This window comes from Mesoplodon densirostris, chromosome 2, assembly GCF_025265405.1.
Source record: "Mesoplodon densirostris isolate mMesDen1 chromosome 2, mMesDen1 primary haplotype, whole genome shotgun sequence".
Classification (NCBI taxonomy): Eukaryota; Metazoa; Chordata; class Mammalia; order Artiodactyla; family Ziphiidae; genus Mesoplodon; species Mesoplodon densirostris.
Window position 1 is genome coordinate 108,768,531 of NC_082662.1, and position 19,787 is coordinate 108,788,317.

Genomic DNA, 19,787 nt, shown 5'->3' on the forward strand with positions numbered 1-19,787 from the left:
ATGATGGATTAAAAACATGTGAAATCACATAAGTTTAATCAGGACTGAGGGATGACAGAAACTGGAATTCTTAACTCACTGTTGGGAGAAACTTGAGGGTTTGCAACCGCAAAAACAAGGTTCATTATGCCAGCGCTCAGAGCCAAAGGCACCGTCTGTAGCTCACACTCAGACAGGAGTGAGAGGGGGACCCAGCATGCCAGGTTACCATCTGGAGTTGCAATAACAGAACTGGTAGGTGGTGGTGGGGGGGGGTCATGGAATCTTGGGGGTACCTGCCTTCCAGTTGCCTAGGCCATGTTAATACACAAGGCTGCCTGGGGTCTTGTGAAGGTCATCATTGATAGCAACCAACCCCTCAGCAGTCACTCTTAAGTTGTCTACACATGTCCTGATACCACTTACCTATCTCCTTCCAAAACATATCTAAGCGGAGTTCTCACTGTTCATTCTTTTGTGTATAAAAAAATTCACAGGAGGAATAGTCTGCCAACAGGTCTTAGTTTCTGAAGAGCTGTCATGAAGTCATCCCACCTTCTCTTTAAACAGATCTTAAGGCTTTCCCACAAGAGAGAGACTTCAAACTTTTACACTGTCATGAAGTTCTTCGACCCTGCTGGAAGGTGTGGAAGGAGTCAGAGATGTGGCCTGGTGGGGCAGGGCGAAAGGCAGAGGGCCTCTCCTGCAGTTGAGGAATAACCAGCCAAGGTCCACCGGGCCCAGCACTAAGCAAAACAGGCATAGTTTGCAGAGGACCTTGTGGCACTGCTTCTGAACGCCCCAGGGGCTTGGGAACCAGCAACAGCACATTTCTCGCCTCATCCACCGAGGGTCAACTCAGGGGAATTAGGACCTGCTTCCTAGCAATGGAGCATGTGGTCCCCACGCTGGAGCTCCAGGGCAGATCGAAAAGCTCAGGACTGAGCAGCGGTGCCCTGCAGGACAGTGTTGGCAGGGGCCCGACGACCTGACCCGGGGCCAGCACAGCTGGGTCACGGTCAGGCTGGGCGTCGGTCTACACTGCAACACCTGAGTTCTTTGAATCCACGTGGTGAGAGCAGTGATTCCCAGATGCCGTCTCGTGCTTAGCCTAGACCTCCTATTTCTATTCTTTTATGATCTCCAAGTAGTTACTGACCTCACTCTAAATATACTGTCCGATTTTGTCATCCTAACTTCTCTCTGGGACTTGGGGGCTACTGGCCACTCCAAGCCTGTTGAAAGTCTTGTGTAAATGAACCAGTGATCATTTTTAAGTGACATGTGTGCGGCCCCCAGTTGTGCTAAAGCCTAGTCTGTGTCTTCACAGTGCTTTCCAAGGCGTGTATGTGTGAATAAATGTATGATATATATCTATACATGCTGCTATAGCGATACGTTAAAGGCCAACATAACTGGTGGACAGGGTCAGTGAGAGGAAATGAAACAATCTTTTCGGTGGCTATTAAAGCAAAATGTGTGTAAAGAAATAAGTTTTTCTTCCCCTACTTTGTTTCTAATTTCTGCACGAGTCCCTAGGCTGAGTGGGGAAGAACAGGAAAGACAAACTGTCACGAAGAGCTCACCTCACTGTCTAATGCTTGAAGTCTAAGTTTAAAAGAATGATTTACCGTCTTGTCATTTTGTAACAATCCCCTTATCTAAAAATATTAAAGGGCAGTTCTTACATTTAGAGTGCCTCAGAATCAGCTGTGGAGATTACAGAAGCTCCTTCCTGGGCTCCAATCCCCAGAGGTTTCGTTGGTGCGAGGCCCTAGAGTCTGCGTTTTTCACGTAAACACAAACCACATGTTCCTGATTCGTTGGTGCGAGGCCCTAGAGTCTGCGTTTTTCACGTAAACACAAACCACATGTTTCTGATGCGGGTGGGCTGCGGATCCCAGTTGAAAACCTATTGTTCTATAAGACTGATTCAAACCTATAAATAAGCTTGTTTTCCTTTAATTAAGAATCCTTGAGACAGGCGCGAGCCGCGGGTAAGGCGTGGACCTCGGAGACGGGCGTGGGCCGCCGCTGCCCGCCGCCGCCGCGGCCCGCCGCCGCCGCCGCCGCCGCCCGACGCGGCCCGCCGCCGCCGCCGCCGCCGCCCGACGCGGCCCGCCGCCGCCGCCGCCGCCGCCCCCGCCGCCCGCCACCGCCGCCACCGCCGCCGCGGCCCGCCGCCGCCGCCGCCCCCGCGGCCCGCCACCGCCGCCGCCTGCCGCCGCCCGCCGCCGCCGAGGCCCGCTGCCGCCGCCGCCCCCCGCCGCCCGCCACCGCCGCCGCCTGCCGCCGCCCGCCGCCGCCGCCGCAGCCGCGGGGCCTGTGTGCGAGCGCGGGTCACTGTCCACCCCGCCTTCCGGGGGACCTGTGCACCCCGCCACTGCCGGGGTCCCGAGACCCGGGGACGGCTTTCCCGGGAAAGCGCACGGAGCGCCACGGGCTGCTGCAACGTCACGCCGGCCTCTGCCGCCGCAGGCCCGCCCCACACTGCGCGCCCCTCCCTCCCCTCTGCATGAGTGAGCCAGAGCCCCCGAATCAGCGGCTCCTTTAAACCCGTCCTGTCTGAGCGAAGAACGGACGCCCTCCGGCGACCTACGCACAGAGGCGGGGCCAGGTCCAAGGCTGAGACCCGGGAGCTGTGAGAGCAGAGTCAGGGAAATCTCTCTGTGCAGCCTCGGAGGCAGCGGATTAAAGCTCCACGGTCCATTTGATGTGCCCTGCGTCTGTGGAGTGCATGAATGGACAGCGAATCATCCCAAATTGAGGAAGTGGACTTTGAGGACAAGATTTAAGACTTTCCCCCCTTTTCCTCTTTTTACAACGAATTATTCCAAAGTAAGGAGGTGGACTTAGAGAGCAAAATTTCAGACTTCTTGCCCTTTTCCTCTTTTTACAACGAATTATCCCAAATTGAGGAGGTGGGCTTGGAGAGCAAGATTTTTGATTTTTCCCCCTGCTCTCTTTTTGTGAATGTGTATGTGTAATCTTCTGTGTAAGATTCTCTCTGTATAGCTTTGCTTCCACCATATGTCCCAGGGTTCTATCGGTCCGTTTTTTTTTTTTTCAATAATTACTTTCTAATTTTAATAACGCTACTATATTTCATACTTTATTCTATTTTACTTTACCTGCTCTTTCTTTTTTTCCTACCTTCCCTTCCTCCCTCCCTCCCTCCGCTCTTCCTTTCCTTCTTTCTTTTTCTTTCCTCCCTCCCTCCCACCCTTCTTCTTTCCACTTTCTTTTTCTTTCCTTCCTCCCTCCCTCCCTCCTGTCTTTCTTTCTTTCTTCCCTTCCTCCCTCCCTCCCTCCCTTCTTCCATTCACTCTTCCTTTTGCTTTCATTGCCCCCTCCCTCCCTCCTTTCTTTCCTTCTTTCTTTCCATCCTTCCTCACTCCCTCCCTCCTTTCTTTCTTTCTTCCTTCCTTCCTTCCTTTCTTCCCTTCTTCCTTTCTTTCCCTCTCTCTTTCTCTCTTCTACTAATTCTTTCTTTCTGCTTTTTCTCCCTGTTATTCTGAGCTGGGTGGATGAAAGGCTCTTGGTGCTGCAGCCAGGAGCCAGTGCTGTGCCTCTGAAGTGGGAGAGCCAACTTCAGGACACGGGTCCACAAGAGACCTCCCAGCTCCACATAATATCAAGCAGCGAAAATCTCCCAGAGATCTCCATCCCAACACCAGCACCCAGCTTCAGTCAACGACCAGCAAGCTACAGTGCTGGTCACCCTATGCCAAGCAACTAGCAAGGCAGGAACACAACCCCACCCATTAGCAGAGAAGCTACCTAAAAACATAATAAGGCCATAGGCACCCCAAAACACACCACCAGACGTGGACCTGTCCACCAGAAAGACAAGATCGAGCCTCAACCACCAGAACACAGGCATTAGTCCCCCCCACCAGGAAGTCTATACAACCTACTGAAACAACCTTAGCCACTGGGGTCAGACACGAAAAACAACGGGAACTACGAATCTGCAGCCTGCAAAAAGGAGACCCCAAACACAGTAACATAAGCAAAATGAGAAGACAGAAAAACACACAGCAGGTGAAGGAGCAAGATAAAAACCTACCAGACCTAACAAATGAAGAGGTAATAGGCAGTCTACCTGAAAAAGAATTCAGAATAATGATGGTAAAGATGATCCAAAATCTTGGAAATAGAATAGACAAAATGCAAGAAACAGTTAACAAGGACCTAGAAGAACTAAAGATGAATCAAGCATCGATTAAAAACACAATACATGAAATAAAAAATACTCTAGATGGGATCAATAGCAGAATAACTGAGGCAGAAGAACGGATAAGTGAGGTGGAAGATAAAATAGTGGAAATAACTGATGCAGAGCAAAATAAAGAAAAAAGATTGAAAAGAACAGAGGACAGTCTCAGAGACCTCTGGGACAACATTAAACGCACCAACATTCGAATTATAGGGGTTCCAGAAGAAGAAGAGAAAAAGAAAGGGACTGAGAAAATATTTGAAGAGATTATAGTTGAAAACTTCCCCAATATGGGAAAGGAAATAGTTAATCAAGTCCAGGAGGCACAGAGAGTCCCATACAGAATAAATCCAAGGAGAAATACACCAAGACACATATTAATCAAACTGTCAAAAATTAAACACAAAGAAATCATATTAAAAGCAGCAAGGGAAAAACAACAAATAACACACAAGGGAATCCCCATCAGGTTAACAGCTGATCTCTCAGCAGAAACTCTACAAGCCAGAAGGGAGTGGCAGGACATAATTAAAGTGATGAAGGAGAGAAACCTGCAGCCAAGATTACTCTACCCAGCAAGGATCTCATTCAGATTTGATGGAGAAATTAAAACCTTTACAGACAAGCAAAAGCTGAGAGAGTTCAGCACCACCAAACCAGCTTTACAACAAATGCTAAAGGAACTTCTCTAGGCAAGAAACACAACAGAAGGAATATACCTACAATAACGAACCCAAAGCAATTAAGGAAATGGGAATAGGAACATACATATCAATAATTACCTTAAATGTAAATGGACTAAATGCTCCCACCAAAAGACACAGAGTGGCTGAATGGATACAAAAACAAGACCCATATATATGCTGTCTACAAGAGACCCACTTCAGACCTAAAGACACATACAGATTGAAAGTAAGGGGATGGAAAAAGATATTCCATGCAAATGGAAATCAAAAGAAAGCTGGAGTAGCAATTCTTATATCAGACAAAATAGACTTTAAAATAAAGACTATTAGAAGAGACAAAGAAGGACACTACATAATGATCAAGGGATCGATCCAAGAAGAAGATATAACAATTGTAAATATTTATGCACCCAACATAGGAGCACCTCAATACATAAGGCAAATACTAACAGCCATAAAAGGGGAAATCGACAGTAACACAATCATAGTAGGGGACTTTAACACCCCACTTTCACCAATGGACAGATCGTCCAAAATGAAAATAAATAAGGAAACACAAGCTTTAAATGATACATTAAACAAGATGGACTTAGTTGATATTTATAGGACATTTCATCCAAAAACAACAGAATACACATTTTTCTCAAGTGCTCATGGAACATTCTCCAGGATAGATCATATCTTGGGTCACAAATCAAGCCTTGGTAAATTTAAGAAAATTGAAATTGTATCAAGTATCTTTTCCGACCACAATGCTATGAGACTAGACATCAATTACAGGAAAAGATCTGTAAAAAATACAAACACATGGAGGCTAAACAATACACTACTCAATAACGAAGTGATCACTGAAGAAATCAGAGAGGAAATTAAAAAATACCTAGAAACAAATGACAATGGAGACACGACAACCCAAAACCTATGGGATGCAGCAAAAGCAGTTCTAAGGGGGAAGTTTATAGCAATACAATCCCACCTTAAGAAACAGGAAACATTTCGAGTAAACAACCTGACCCTGCACCTAAAGCAATTAGAGAAAGAAGAACAAAAAACCCCCAAAGCTAGCAGAAGGAAAGAAATCATAAAGATCAGATCAGAAATAAATGAAAAAGAAATGAAGGAAACGATAGCAAAGATCAACCAAACTAAAAGCTGGTTCTTTGAGAAGATAAACAAAATTGACAAACCATTAGCCAGACTCATCAAGAAAAGAAGGGAGAAGACTCAAATCAATAGAATTAGAAATGAAAAAGGAGAAGTAACAACTGACACTGCAGAAATACAAAAGATCATGAGAGATTACTACAAGCAACTCTATGCCAATAAAATGGACAACCTGGAAGAAATGGACAAATTCTTAGAAATGCACAACCTGCCAAGACTGACTCAGGAAGAAATAGAAAATATGAATAGACCAATCACAAGCACTGAAATTGAAACTGTGATTAAAAATCTTCCATCAAACAAAAGCCCAGGACCAGATGGCTTCACAGGCGAATTCTATCAAACATTTAGAGAAGAGCTAACACCCATCCTTCTCAAACTCTTCCAAACAATTTCAGAGGAAGGAACACTCCCAAACTCATTCTACGAGGCCACCATCACCTTGATACCAAAACCAGGCAAGGATGTCACAAAGAAAGAAAACTACAGGCCAATATCACTGATGAACATAGATGCAAAAATCCTCAACAAAATACTAGCAAACAGAATCCAACAGCACATTAAAAGGATCATACACCATGATCAAGTGGGGTTTATCCCAGGAATGCAAGGATTCTTCAATATACGCAAATCAATCAATGTGATACACCATATTAACAAGTTGAAGGAGAAAAACCATATGATCATCTCAATAGATGCAGAGAAAGCTTTCGACAAAATTCAACACCCATTTATGATAAAAACCCTGCAGAAAGTAGGCATAGAGGGAACTTTCCTCAACATAATAAAGGCCATATATGACAAACCCATGCCAACATTGTCCTCAATGGTGAAAAACTGAAACCATTTCCACTAAGATCAGGAACAAGACAAGGTTGCCCACTCTCACCACTCTTATTCAACCTAGTTTTGGAAGTTTTAGCCACAGCAATCAGAGAAGAAAAGGAAATAAAAGGAATCCAAATCGGAAAAGAAGAAGTAAAGCTGTCATTGTTTGCAGATGACATGATACTATACATAGAGAATCCTAAAGATGCTACCGAAAAACTACTAGAGCTAATCAATGAATTTGGTAAAGTAGCAGGTTACAAAATTAATGTACAGAAATCTCTGGCATTCCTGTACACTAATGATGAAAAATCTGAAAATGAAATCAAGAAAACACTCCCATTTACCATTGCAACAAAAAGAATAAAATATCTAGGAATAAACCTACCTAAGGAGACAAAAGACCTGTATGCAGAAAATTATAAGACACTGATGAAAGAAATTAAAGATGATACAAACAGATGGAGAGATATACCATGCTCCTGGATTGGAAGAATCAATATTGTGAAAATGACTCTACTACCCAAAGCAATCTACAGATTCAATGCAATCCCTATCAAACTACCACTGGCATTTTTCACAGAACTAGAACAAAAAATTTCAAAATTTGTTTGGAAAAACAAAAGACCCCGAATAGCCAAAGCAATCTTGAGAACGAAAAAAGGAGCTGGAGGAATCAGGCTCCCTGACTTCAGACTATACTACAAAGCTACAGTAATTAAGACAGTGTGGTACTGGCATAAAAACAGAAAGATAGATCAGTGGATCAGGATAGAAAGCCCAGAGATAAACCCACGCACATATGGCCAACTTATCTTTGATAAAGGAGGCAGGAATGTACAGTGGAGAAAGGACAGCCTCTTCAATAAGTGGTGCTGGGAAAACTGGACAGGGACATGTAAAAGTATGAGATTAGATCATTCCCTAACACCATACACAAAAATAAGCTCAAAATGGATTAAAGACTTAAATGTAAGGCCAGAAACTATCAAACTCTTAGAGGAAAACATAGGTAGAACACTCTATGACATAAATCACAGCAAGATCCTTTTGGACCCACCTCCTAGAGAAATGGAAATAAAAACAAAGATAAACAAATGGGACCTAATGAAACTGAAAAGCTTTTGCACAGCAAAGGAAACCATAAACAAGACCAAAAGACAACCCTCAGAATGGGAGAAAATATTTGTAAATGAAGCAACTGATAAAGGATTAATCTCCAAAATTTATAAACAGCTCATGCAGCTCAATAGCAAAAAAACAAACAACCCAATCCAAAAATGGGCAGAAGACTTAAATAGGCATTTCTCCAAAGAAGATATACAGACTGCCAACAAACACATGAAAGAATGCTCAACATCATTAATCATTAGAGAAATGCAAATCAAAACTACAATGAGATATCATCTCACACCAGTCAGAATGGCCATCATCAAGAAATCTAGAAACAATAAATGCTGGAGAGGGTGTGGAGAAAAGGGAACACTCTTGCACTGCTGGTGGGAATGTGAATTGGTACAGCCACTATGGAGAACAGTATGGAGGTTCCTTAAAAAACTAAAAATAGAACTACCATATGATCCAGCAATCCCACTACTAGGCATATACCCTGAGAAAACCATAATTCAAAAAGAGACATGTACCAAAATGTTCATTGCAGCTCTATTCACAATAGCCCGGAGCTGGAAACAACCTAAGTGTCCATCATCGGATGAATGGATAAAGAAGATGTGGCACATATATACAATGGAATATTACTCAGCCATAAAAAGAAACGAAACTGAGCTATTTGTAATGAGGTGGATAGACCTAGAGTCTGTCATACAGAGTGAAGTAAGTCAGAAAGAGAAAGACAAATACCGTATGCTAACACATATATATGGAATATAAGAAAAAAAAATGTCATGAAGAACCTAGGGGTAAAACGGGAATAAAGACACAGACCTACTTGAGAATGGACTTGAGGATATGGGGAGGGGGAAGGGTAAGCTGTGACAAAGCGAAAGAGAGGCATGGACATATATACACTACCAAACGTAGGCTAGATAGACAGTGGGAAGCAGCCGCAGAGCACAGGGAGATCAGCTCGGTGCTTTGTGACTGCCTGGAGGGGAGGGATAGGGAGGGTGGGAGGGAGGGAGATGCATGAGGGAGGGGATGTGGGAACAGATGTATATGTATGACTGATTCACTTTGTTATAAAGCAGAAACTAATAAAAAAAAAAAAAAAAAAGAATCCTTAATTGAAAAGTGGGTAAGTCACACCACAAACTGACATAAAGATCTCAAAGCATTCCTTGGGAAAAGTCCTTAGTTACGTTCTTTTGCTTTCCAGAATTAAAACCAAGCACTTGCTCCACAATTATTTCCTAGTAACAGTTGAAAAATTAAAACAAACAACAACATGAACAAAAAACTCACGGACTTCCCTGGCGGTCCAGTGTTTAGACTGTGAGCTTCCACTGCAGGGGGCACGGGTTCGATCCGTGGTCGGGGAACTAAGGTCCCGCAGGCCCCGCCAGCGTGGCCAAAAAAATAAATAAATAAAATAAAATAAAAAATAAAACAACTCAAACATTGTCATCACCACCGCCACCAATTACCAAAAGACCCATCAAAAGACTCAGGCCTGAGGTAGACACATGCCCCACTTCCGCAGTAGATGAAGTGACCTCGACTTCTGCCTTTACGCTTGGTTGTTTAAGTATTTTCCGTAAGTGCCTTTGGCTGTCACTACAGAGGAACTCACTGGAAGAATCAGCAGAATGGATGAAAAGTCAGCCGAACTATGAAGTATTACTTAAAGATAAAGCAGTAAAATTTGAGGATCTCTTGCCCTGTGGTGATGCAAGCATCCCAGCAATTCTTCCTTCCTCCCTGTGCTGCCAGGGCTGGAAGGTATTGATGATATAATCAGTAATCAATGGAGAACTCAAATAATGCCTTTAAGAACTTCATTTTATGGACATTAACATTCATGAAAACAACAGCATATGCATCGTGTAAATCTCAGACCTGGTCAGGATTGAAACCGTGTACGAGGCCCCGTGTCCTTGTCTTTCGAAGTAAAGTGCTGACTCAAGAGTTAATGATTAGGGAATGTGAAGGTGTAGAAACAAAGAACAGCTGTCGGGCTGGGGAACGGGCGACAATTTAGACTATAAATCCGCCACATGGCAGAATCACCGAACTCCCAGTTCACTGAGGCTACAGATAAAGGCCTGACACACACTCCTAAGTGGTTTTACAGGGAGCAGACCCCCTCCAGATGGAAAGTGCTGCCCACAAGCACACAGACCCTGGACTGGTTGAGACCAGAAGGTTGATGACGCTTGAAACTTCACCTTGATGCCAGCCAGTCCGAGAACTGTCTGCGAGCTGATCACGCCCTGCTCCTCGAACACTGTAAGACTCCTCACTACGCCCTCCAGGGTGGGTCACACAGTCTTGAGGGCATTAACCCGCTGTGGCCCCCTCTGCCTGGCAAAGCAATAAAAGCGACTCTTTTCTACTTCACCCAAAACTCTGTCTCTGCATTTCTCTTCGGCACCGGTGAACAGAGGCCAAGTTTCGGCAACAGGATCCAGTCACAAATTACTTTGGGGGAAAATTCCTAAAAGCCATTCTTGTGTTTCACCCTTTGAAAAGTAGTTCTTCACCCTAATTTAAAAAAAAAAAAAAAAAAAAAAAGTTGCAAAAAATGAATCTTTGGAATGGAGGATTCTACGGTATTTAACTTTCCATAAATTATATTCTTTCCCTCTATGTGTTAGAACCCATTCTTAAAAGCAAATGAAATCAACCTGTGTCACCACCACTGTCTTCCAATTTGCTGTAATTCCAGTGAGAACCATGTTGGGTACACCTGTGCAGGAAATAGGGCGAGAGTCCTTTAGGGAAAAAACGGAAAGGGAAAAAAGACACCTAATGTAATGCTTTAAACATGTACCAATATCTCTTGACCTGTCAACCTAAGACAGACAGACGACCTGCAGATTTATATAGGGTTCATTGTGCTAGACACTTATTGAATTGGTGTTCTATGTCTGCTGTAATAAGTGACCATGAGTTTAGTGGCTTAAAAGAACACACATTTATTATATTACAGTTCTGTAGGTTAGGAGTCCAACAAAGGTCTCACTGGACTAAAATCAAGGGGTCAATAGGGCTGCCTTACCTTCTGGAGGCTCTAGGGGATAATCTGTTTCCTTATCTTTTTTTTTTTTTTTTTTTTCTTTTCGCGGTATGCGGGCCTCTCACTGTTGTGGCCTCTCCCGTTGCGGAGCACAGGCTCCGGATGCGCAGGCCCAGCGGCCATGGCTCACGGGCCCAGCCGCTCCGCGGCATATGGGATCCTCCCAGACCGGGGCACGAACCCGTATCCCCTGCATCGGCAGGCGGACTCTTAACCACTGCGCCACCAGGGAGGCCCTGTTTCCTTATCTTTTCTAGAGATTTTTCTAGAGATCTTTTTCAGAGATTCTCTGAGCTATTACTATTCCTGGAATAAAGCATATTTCAGATGAAATGAGCCAGAGTTTATTTCTGATGGCTGCAGAGAGAGAAAGGAGGGGAAAGGGGAAAAGCAGGGGGAGGAAAGGAAGCTTCTTCCTGGAAGTTAGCTGGGTGCTGAGTTCCTTTGTTGTCGGCTCCAAGATTCTCCGGAAGAGTCAGCTTCCCCCTTAAGCCAAAGGCACCCTCAAGGATCAAGTTACCCCGCTCCTTGCTCTCCGGTCTGAAAACACAAGTTGGCTGCCTTCTTCAGCCTCCCCTCGCCCCGCCCTCAGGTCTAACCCAGTCTCACCCAGGAAGAGAAAACAAACGAACAAACCAACCTCGCTCTTCAAGCAAACAGGTCATCTTCCTATCCCTTATTCTGGTCATCAGCTTCTTTTTCAGAATCGTCATTTCTTGTATTCTGTATGGTGAGGAAAGGAAAAACATGGTCCCTGGTATACCACGAGATTGAAGTAGGAAGGACGTGCACAGAAAATACACCGAGTAGCACTCTGAGATGTAACCCTGAATCTCCATGTCTACAGACAAGACACATACATAAATATGTGCTTGTATCCATTGTTTTACAACTTTATTTCTTAAAAACATTTTGGATCAGCATAACACACGATCCCAGAATTCCTTTCCCCGGCGTGTAACGCAGGACAAAAGGTAAGAATTCGAGGAGGCTGGCAAAATCCGCCGGTATCTCAGATAAAGGGTAAGAGGCGTATTACCTCGGCTCGGTGGGCTCCCGAAGTGGGCGGACAAGATGACGTCACTTCCCCCTTCAGCAGCCGGCCCGCCCATTGGTCATCTCGGCAGGGCGGGGACAGGGCGGGGGTTGGAGGAGAGGAGCCGCCTTAGAGGTCAGGAATGGGGCTTGGTTTATGTAAATCTTGCAGCGTAGGGGTACAATTCCCCGCGAGCCACTTCCCGGGCTGTGGAAGTTTTCCAGAGAAGTTGCTTGGATTTTGTTAGCAGAGTCGTTAGGAGGGGCTGAGAGGCGTGGAAGAGGAAGGGGTGCGGAGGGTGGGTGGTGAGCGTGTGTGTAAAGTGTAGCAGTCTAAGGCTATACGGGGGGGCGGGGAAAGCAGTTCATACTTACCTGGCAGGGGAGATACCATGATCATGAAGGTGGTTTTCCCAGGGTGAGGCTCACTCATTGCACTGCGAGTGTGCTGACCCCTGCGATTTCCCCAAATAGGGGAAACTCGACTGCGTAATTTGTGGTAGTGGGGGACTGCGTGCGCGCTCTCCCCTGGCAATGAGTGTGCTAACGACAGAATTAAGTTGGAAGTCACTAGTAGGTCCCTGTTTTTACGAAGATAGGTAGGTGGAGATGGTGACCGCTCCTTTTTTCACGCGCGGGTTTGTTGTGGCTTTTCTTACTCCCGCGTGAGGGAGGGGTGCTGCAGCACCGCTGCGGTGGTGGGTAAGGGAAGGATGCGCGTTTAGCTGAGCTTTTTTTTTTTTTTTTCTTTGTTTTTCTTTTTCCCCGGGAGAGATAAATAAGTATCAACGCTCCGCGCAAGCGCCGGGTGTTTGAATTAGTGTTTACGAGTTCGAGTTTAGCTAGTCTGTACTTTGAAAGACTCTCTGCGGCTCTCCGCAGTTTGCTTCCCAGCGTTCAATCTTGAAGCGGGGGTGCTACGCCCCACGCAGGCCCGGGCACGGAATCTGTGCTCCTGCCTGAAACAACCAGTACCAGGCGAGGGACGTGCAAAGAAAGTTTTCCCGGAGATGGGTCGTCTGGGCCTCCCCGGTGGTGCAGTGGATAGGACTCCGCTGGCCACTCCAAGGAGCACGAGTTCCAGTGCTGGTCGGCGAACGTCCGACACGCTACAGGGCAAGGGAGCCCCCGTGCGGGCAACTAGTGAAGCTTGCGCGCCTGGAGCCCGCGCTCCCCGCTGTCCGCAGTGAGATCTCAGAAGCCCGGTCGCAGCCACCGCCCCAACGCAGCCGAAACTGAATAGAGTCGGTTTATTAGAAAACAAAGACCAAAAACACGGCGGAGGCACGGGCCCTCTGACGAAAAAGGACAGTGAGTGTGGTCCCTGAGGGGTAAGCAATGGCTCCAACTTACTGCAACGCACTCGGGGACAAACGCCGTGGACCTTGCTGAGCTGAGGACCGAGCTGTGCGTCCAGGGAGGCCGAACGAGCTCCTGTCCGCAGGACAGACTCCCAGCGAGGAGACAGATAGATGCTCGAAGTAAATCAGCGAGAAATGCAGCAGCGTCCCCCCGCCACGCTGCAGCTCTGCGAGGAAACTCGCCGAGGTCGGCGGAAATTTTTGACAGGACCAAGACTCGCACAGAGAGTGCTCCTCCGAAGCGGACAGACTAGAAGGAAAAAACAAACAACCGCAACCAGAAAACATCGTAATTCACGAGGGCATGGGGGTAGAGTACTCAGGAAGGTCTTGCCGCAGTAGCGGAAGCTAGTTAGCCCCAGACTGAGCGCTGCTCGGAACCACTTCGCAAATCATAGAAGCAAGACCGGAAACGATCGAACTGTTTGCAAGTAACTTATGTGTGTCCATGAGCAAAAGTTCAGCATTTCCAGGAACACGCAAGGCACCCATTCACAATGCCTTTGGCATTCCATCACAGGTTCTGAGGTAGCCAAAGAGCCAGGGGAAAAGACCCTCTCCATAATGCAGAGACACATCGGCCATTTGCAAATGACCCAGAGCTGACACCGATGTTAAAAATCACCAGAGAAGGACATTAAAACATTTATTCCAACTGCATTCCGTAACTTCAAACAGTTAAATGGTACACACGGGGAACATTTTAGAAAGACCCGCTCTAACGTAAAGAGGTGAAAACTACACTGAGAGGAAAGGTACTGCAAGGGATTAAGAGCGAGCAATTCGAAAACGCAGAAGAAAGAATTTTGAATAGGAATAGCATTGACTCTGCCTTGATTTGCAGATCACTTTGCGTGGAAAGCGACAGTCCCAAATGAGAGGGCTGAGGCGTCCTGAGATGGGGCGGTGAATACTCCGCGCAGGTGGTGCCATGGAGCGTGATTTCTGACGTCGCAGCTTGAGTGAGGGATTGCCGCCACCCGTGTGCGTGTGCCTTCATCCTCTGGCAGTTGTCCTGGAACGTACAAGGCAGGTGACTTAGTGAGAGCAGCCCTCCAGGTGCTGCAAAGAGACCAGGGGCACCAGGTAAAGACCGGGAGCAGGCGGAGATGAGGTGGGTGGAGATTCCGGGAGAGGGGCGCTGGGGAGGAACTGAAAGGGCAGGCGCATAAAAGCGACAGCTGAAACCTCGCTTATCAGATTCTAAGCCAAAGTCCGTCCCTGGGTGGGCTCGAACCACCAACCTTTCGGTTAACAGCCGAACGCGCTAACCGATTGCGCCACAGAGACGGGCGGCTGCGAAGCTTTCTTGTAACATCCTGGAATCAGGATGTATTCCCCGTCCCTTCCAACCCCAGCGGAGAAGAGATTCAAATGTCTATCTTGTCCAACCTCGCCGGCGCCAGGGACACTGAGTCTCGGGGACCGTGGACACCGAGCCCGAGGAAACTGGGGGCTCCGACGAAACAAGGCCGGGCCCACGACCCTCCTCGCCTGCTCCTGGCCGCCTCGAAAGCGGCCCCTCTACACGAGACCACTGCCGCCTCTCTCGGGCTCAAGTCCTCCATTTCCCCACTCGTGATCGGCCTCACCCGTCGCGCTCACCGCAAGTCCCCCTCCAGGCCCGGGTGGTCGTACGGGGGAAGGACAGCAACCGGCTGTGTCCCCACCGTTCTGCACCCTCTGGGCGCCTCCAGAGAAGGGCTCCACGAGGCACGACCCGGAGTTTGCTCACCAGGCACCCCCTCGCCCGGAGCAGGGCCTGGCATCCAGCAGGCGCCCAATAAATGCCCATGCATTCCGCCGCCGGGGCCCGCGGTGGTGGGTAGACCGAGAATTCTTATGCCACCTGTGTTTAGTCCTGGAGGAACCTAGACTTTTCAAATCGCCTGTTCTTCAAAACCTTTCTTCTAGCAGCTGATTTAGAACCAGATAAAAGTCCTAGAAAGGCCAGGAGGGCACCACCCCGACCGGCTCTCAACTCCCCACCCAAGGCGGTGCTGCGGCCTCAGCCTGCGGGCGCAGGTGACGGGTCTGAGAGGCGTGAAGGAGGAAAGCTGCAAGGGAGAAAGGCAGCTGGGCCAGGCAACCTGCGAGTATGAGGGAGAAAGAGATCCGTAGGGGCTAGTATGAGGGAGAAAGAGATGCGTAGGGGCTATCTTTCCATTGCCTTAGGTATTCTTTAGTCACCTGCAGCTATATTTTGTAGTTTTCAGTCTAGAAGTCTTTCACCTCCTTGGATAAGTTAATTCGTAGATATTTTATTCGTTTTGGGTGCTATCGTAAATTGCTAATTTCTTTTTCAGATTGTTCACTGCTAGTGTATAGAAACAACTGATTTTTGTCTATCTTGTACCCTGCCATTATACAGAATTCGTTTGTTGACTCTGGTAGTTTTGTGTGGGTTATTGAGGATTTTTCTATGTATAGGAGCACGCCATTCGTACAGACAACGACAGGAGAGGTTCCCTGTTTTGGGTCGCTGCAGCTCCTGAGTCTTGTATCAGCATGCACAGCTTAGGCCAGGGAAATCGAAATCGGCGGGAGCCTTTCTTTGCAAGCCAAGCTCCAACCGGCAGGAACACAGCGACCCCTCCAGCCCCATGTAGGGCCGGCGCTAGGCCCTAGGATTTTCCGGGACGTGTGAGGCCCGAAAAGGGTAGATTCCGATCAACCCAGCCAAATGCTCCCAGACAGAGGAGAAGGTTGTTCTTGGAGCCGCAGGCGCTCTCCTCAGGGTGGGCGGCACCGGGAGCGTCAGCGAGGGCGCAGCTGGAGGGAATGCTGACTCCAGGCCTTGGGGGTCTCGGGCGGAGTCTGGACGTCCTCAGAACTTGGAATCCTCCGGTGAGGTGTGCGCCTCGCCACCTCGCACGCCTGCTCTGTGGCCAGTAGGGGGCAAGGCACCAAGTCCAAAAGGTAGAACCATACAGTGTTGCCGGGGGTGATCAGGCACGGGAAGCCCGTTTTCTGTTAGGATTCGAATTCAGACCCAAGCAGGCAGGCTCCCATCACCGCACCAATCACACCACGATCGCTGTGCTCCACCGGGGACCTACGGAGCTGTGGTCGGATCCACGTTAGCCCAGCCGCCTTTCTCCCTTGCAGCTTTCCTCCTTCACGCCTCTCAGACCCGTCACCTGCGCCCGCAGGCTGAGGCCGCAGCACCGCCTTGGGTGGGGAGTTGAGAGCCGGTCGGGGTGGTGCCCTCCTGGCCTTTCTAGGACTTTTATCTGGTTCTAAATCAGCTGCTAGAAGAAAGGTTTTGAAGAACAGGCGATTTGAAAAGTCTAGGTTCCTCCAGGACTAAACACAGGTGGCATAAGAATTCTCGGTCTACCCACCACCGCGGGCCCCGGCGGCGGAATGCATGGGCATTTATTGGGCGCCTGCTGGATGCCAGGCCCTGCTCCGGGCGAGGGGGTGCCTGGTGAGCAAACTCCGGGTCGTGCCTCGTGGAGCCCTTCTCTGGAGGCGCCCAGAGGGTGCAGAACGGTGGGGACACAGCCGGTTGCTGTCCTTCCCCCGTACGACCACCCGGGCCTGGAGGGGGACTTGCGGTGAGCGCGACGGGTGAGGCCGATCACGAGTGGGGAAATGGAGGACTTGAGCCCGAGAGAGGCGGCAGTGGTCTCGTGTAGAGGGGCCGCTTTCGAGGCGGCCAGGAGCAGGCGAGGAGGGTCGTGGGCCCGGCCTTGTTTCGTCGGAGCCCCCAGTTTCCTCGGGCTCGGTGTCCACGGTCCCCGAGACTCAGTGTCCCTGGCGCCGGCGAGGTTGGACAAGATAGACATTTGAATCTCTTCTCCGCTGGGGTTGGAAGGGACGGGGAATACATCCTGATTCCAGGATGTTACAAGAAAGCTTCGCAGCCGCCCGTCTCTGTGGCGCAATCGGTTAGCGCGTTCGGCTGTTAACCGAAAGGTTGGTGGTTCGAGCCCACCCAGGGACGGACTTTGGCTTAGAATCTGATAAGCGAGGTTTCAGCTGTCGCTTTTATGCGCCTGCCCTTTCAGTTCCTCCCCAGCGCCCCTCTCCCGGAATCTCCACCCACCTCATCTCCGCCTGCTCCCGGTCTTTACCTGGTGCCCCTGGTCTCTTTGCAGCACCTGGAGGGCTGCTCTCACTAAGTCACCTGCCTTGTACGTTCCAGGACAACTGCCAGAGGATGAAGGCACACGCACACGGGTGGCGGCAATCCCTCACTCAAGCTGCGACGTCAGAAATCACGCTCCATGGCACCACCTGCGCGGAGTATTCACCGCCCCATCTCAGGACGCCTCAGCCCTCTCATTTGGGACTGTCGCTTTCCACGCAAAGTGATCTGCAAATCAAGGCAGAGTCAATGCGATTCCTATTCAAAATTCTTTCTTCTGCGTTTTCGAATTGCTCGCTCTTAATCCCTTGCAGTACCTTTCCTCTCAGTGTAGTTTTCACCTCTTTACGTTAGAGCGGGTCTTTCTAAAATGTTCCCCGTGTGTACCATTTAACTGTTTGAAGTTACGGAATGCAGTTGGAATAAATGTTTTAATGTCCTTCTCTGGTGATTTTTAACATCGGTGTCAGCTCTGGGTCATTTGCAAATGGCCGATGTGTCTCTGCATTATGGAGAGGGTCTTTTCCCCTGGCTCTTTGGCTACCTCAGAACCTGTGATGGAATGCCAAAGGCATTGTGAATGGGTGCCTTGCGTGTTCCTGGAAATGCTGAACTTTTGCTCATGGACACACATAAGTTACTTGCAAACAGTTCGATCGTTTCCGGTCTTGCTTCTATGATTTGCGAAGTGGTTCCGAGCAGCGCTCAGTCTGGGGCTAACTAGCTTCCGCTACTGCGGCAAGACCTTCCTGAGTACTCTACCCCCATGCCCTCGTGAATTACGATGTTTTCTGGTTGCGGTTGTTTGTTTTTTCCTTCTAGTCTGTCCGCTTCGGAGGAGCACTCTCTGTGCGAGTCTTGGTCCTGTCAAAAATTTCCGCCGACCTCGGCGAGTTTCCTCGCAGAGCTGCAGCGTGGCGGGGGGACGCTGCTGCATTTCTCGCTGATTTACTTCGAGCATCTATCTGTCTCCTCGCTGGGAGTCTGTCCTGCGGACAGGAGCTCGTTCGGCCTCCCTGGACGCACAGCTCGGTCCTCAGCTCAGCAAGGTCCACGGCGTTTGTCCCCGAGTGCGTTGCAGTAAGTTGGAGCCATTGCTTACCCCTCAGGGACCACACTCACTGTCCTTTTTCGTCAGAGGGCCCGTGCCTCCGCCGTGTTTTTGGTCTTTGTTTTCTAATAAACCGACTCTATTCAGTTTCGGCTGCGTTGGGGCGGTGGCTGCGACCGGGCTTCTGAGATCTCACTGCGGACAGCGGGGAGCGCGGGCTCCAGGCGCGCAAGCTTCACTAGTTGCCCGCACGGGGGCTCCCTTGCCCTGTAGCGTGTCGGACGTTCGCCGACCAGCACTGGAACTCGTGCTCCTTGGAGTGGCCAGCGGAGTCCTATCCACTGCACCACCGGGGAGGCCCAGACGACCCATCTCCGGGAAAACTTTCTTTGCACGTCCCTCGCCTGGTACTGGTTGTTTCAGGCAGGAGCACAGATTCCGTGCCCGGGCCTGCGTGGGGCGTAGCACCCCCGCTTCAAGATTGAACGCTGGGAAGCAAACTGCGGAGAGCCGCAGAGAGTCTTTCAAAGTACAGACTAGCTAAACTCGAACTCGTAAACACTAATTCAAACACCCGGCGCTTGCGCGGAGCGTTGATACTTATTTATCTCTCCCGGGGAAAAAGAAAAACAAAGAAAAAAAAAAAAAAAAGCTCAGCTAAACGCGCATCCTTCCCTTACCCACCACCGCAGCGGTGCTGCAGCACCCCTCCCTCACGCGGGAGTAAGAAAAGCCACAACAAACCCGCGCGTGAAAAAAGGAGCGGTCACCATCTCCACCTACCTATCTTCGTAAAAACAGGGACCTACTAGTGACTTCCAACTTAATTCTGTCGTTAGCACACTCATTGCCAGGGGAGAGCGCGCACGCAGTCCCCCACTACCACAAATTACGCAGTCGAGTTTCCCCTATTTGGGGAAATCGCAGGGGTCAGCACACTCGCAGTGCAATGAGTGAGCCTCACCCTGGGAAAACCACCTTCATGATCATGGTATCTCCCCTGCCAGGTAAGTATGAACTGCTTTCCCCGCCCCCCCGTATAGCCTTAGACTGCTACACTTTACACACACGCTCACCACCCACCCTCCGCACCCCTTCCTCTTCCACGCCTCTCAGCCCCTCCTAACGACTCTGCTAACAAAATCCAAGCAACTTCTCTGGAAAACTTCCACAGCC

The 19,787-nt window shown here is 48.9% G+C and overlaps 1 long non-coding RNA gene and 4 other non-coding genes across 6 annotated transcripts; 2 read left to right on the forward strand and 3 right to left on the reverse strand.

Moving 5' to 3' along the window:
* Window positions 1-9,718: 9,718 nt before the first annotated feature.
* On the reverse strand, window positions 9,719-12,150 carry LOC132481955 (uncharacterized). 2 transcript variants are annotated; one of them, XR_009530847.1, is made up of 4 exons: window positions 12,111-12,150; window positions 11,712-11,794; window positions 10,680-10,741; window positions 9,719-10,536 (listed from the first exon to the last, which is right to left on the reverse strand). It is a non-coding gene; the product is annotated as an uncharacterized LOC132481955 (long non-coding RNA). The 2 variants fall into 2 exon arrangements; XR_009530846.1 differs by lacking the exon at window positions 12,111-12,150 and having other exon boundaries at window positions 11,712-12,039.
* A 323-nt stretch (window positions 12,151-12,473) lies between these two features.
* On the forward strand, window positions 12,474-12,637 carry LOC132484732 (U1 spliceosomal RNA). Its single transcript, XR_009531289.1, has one exon. It is a non-coding gene; the product is annotated as a U1 spliceosomal RNA (small nuclear RNA).
* Window positions 12,638-14,683: 2,046 nt separating this feature from the next.
* Window positions 14,684-14,757, reverse strand: TRNAN-GUU (transfer RNA asparagine (anticodon GUU)). The gene has a single exon. It is a non-coding gene; the product is annotated as a tRNA-Asn (tRNA).
* Window positions 14,758-17,342: 2,585 nt separating this feature from the next.
* Window positions 17,343-17,416, forward strand: TRNAN-GUU (transfer RNA asparagine (anticodon GUU)). Its single transcript has one exon. It is a non-coding gene; the product is annotated as a tRNA-Asn (tRNA).
* Window positions 17,417-19,462: 2,046 nt separating this feature from the next.
* On the reverse strand, window positions 19,463-19,626 carry LOC132484744 (U1 spliceosomal RNA). Its single transcript, XR_009531297.1, has one exon. It is a non-coding gene; the product is annotated as a U1 spliceosomal RNA (small nuclear RNA).
* Between the last annotated feature and the right edge of the window lie 161 nt (window positions 19,627-19,787).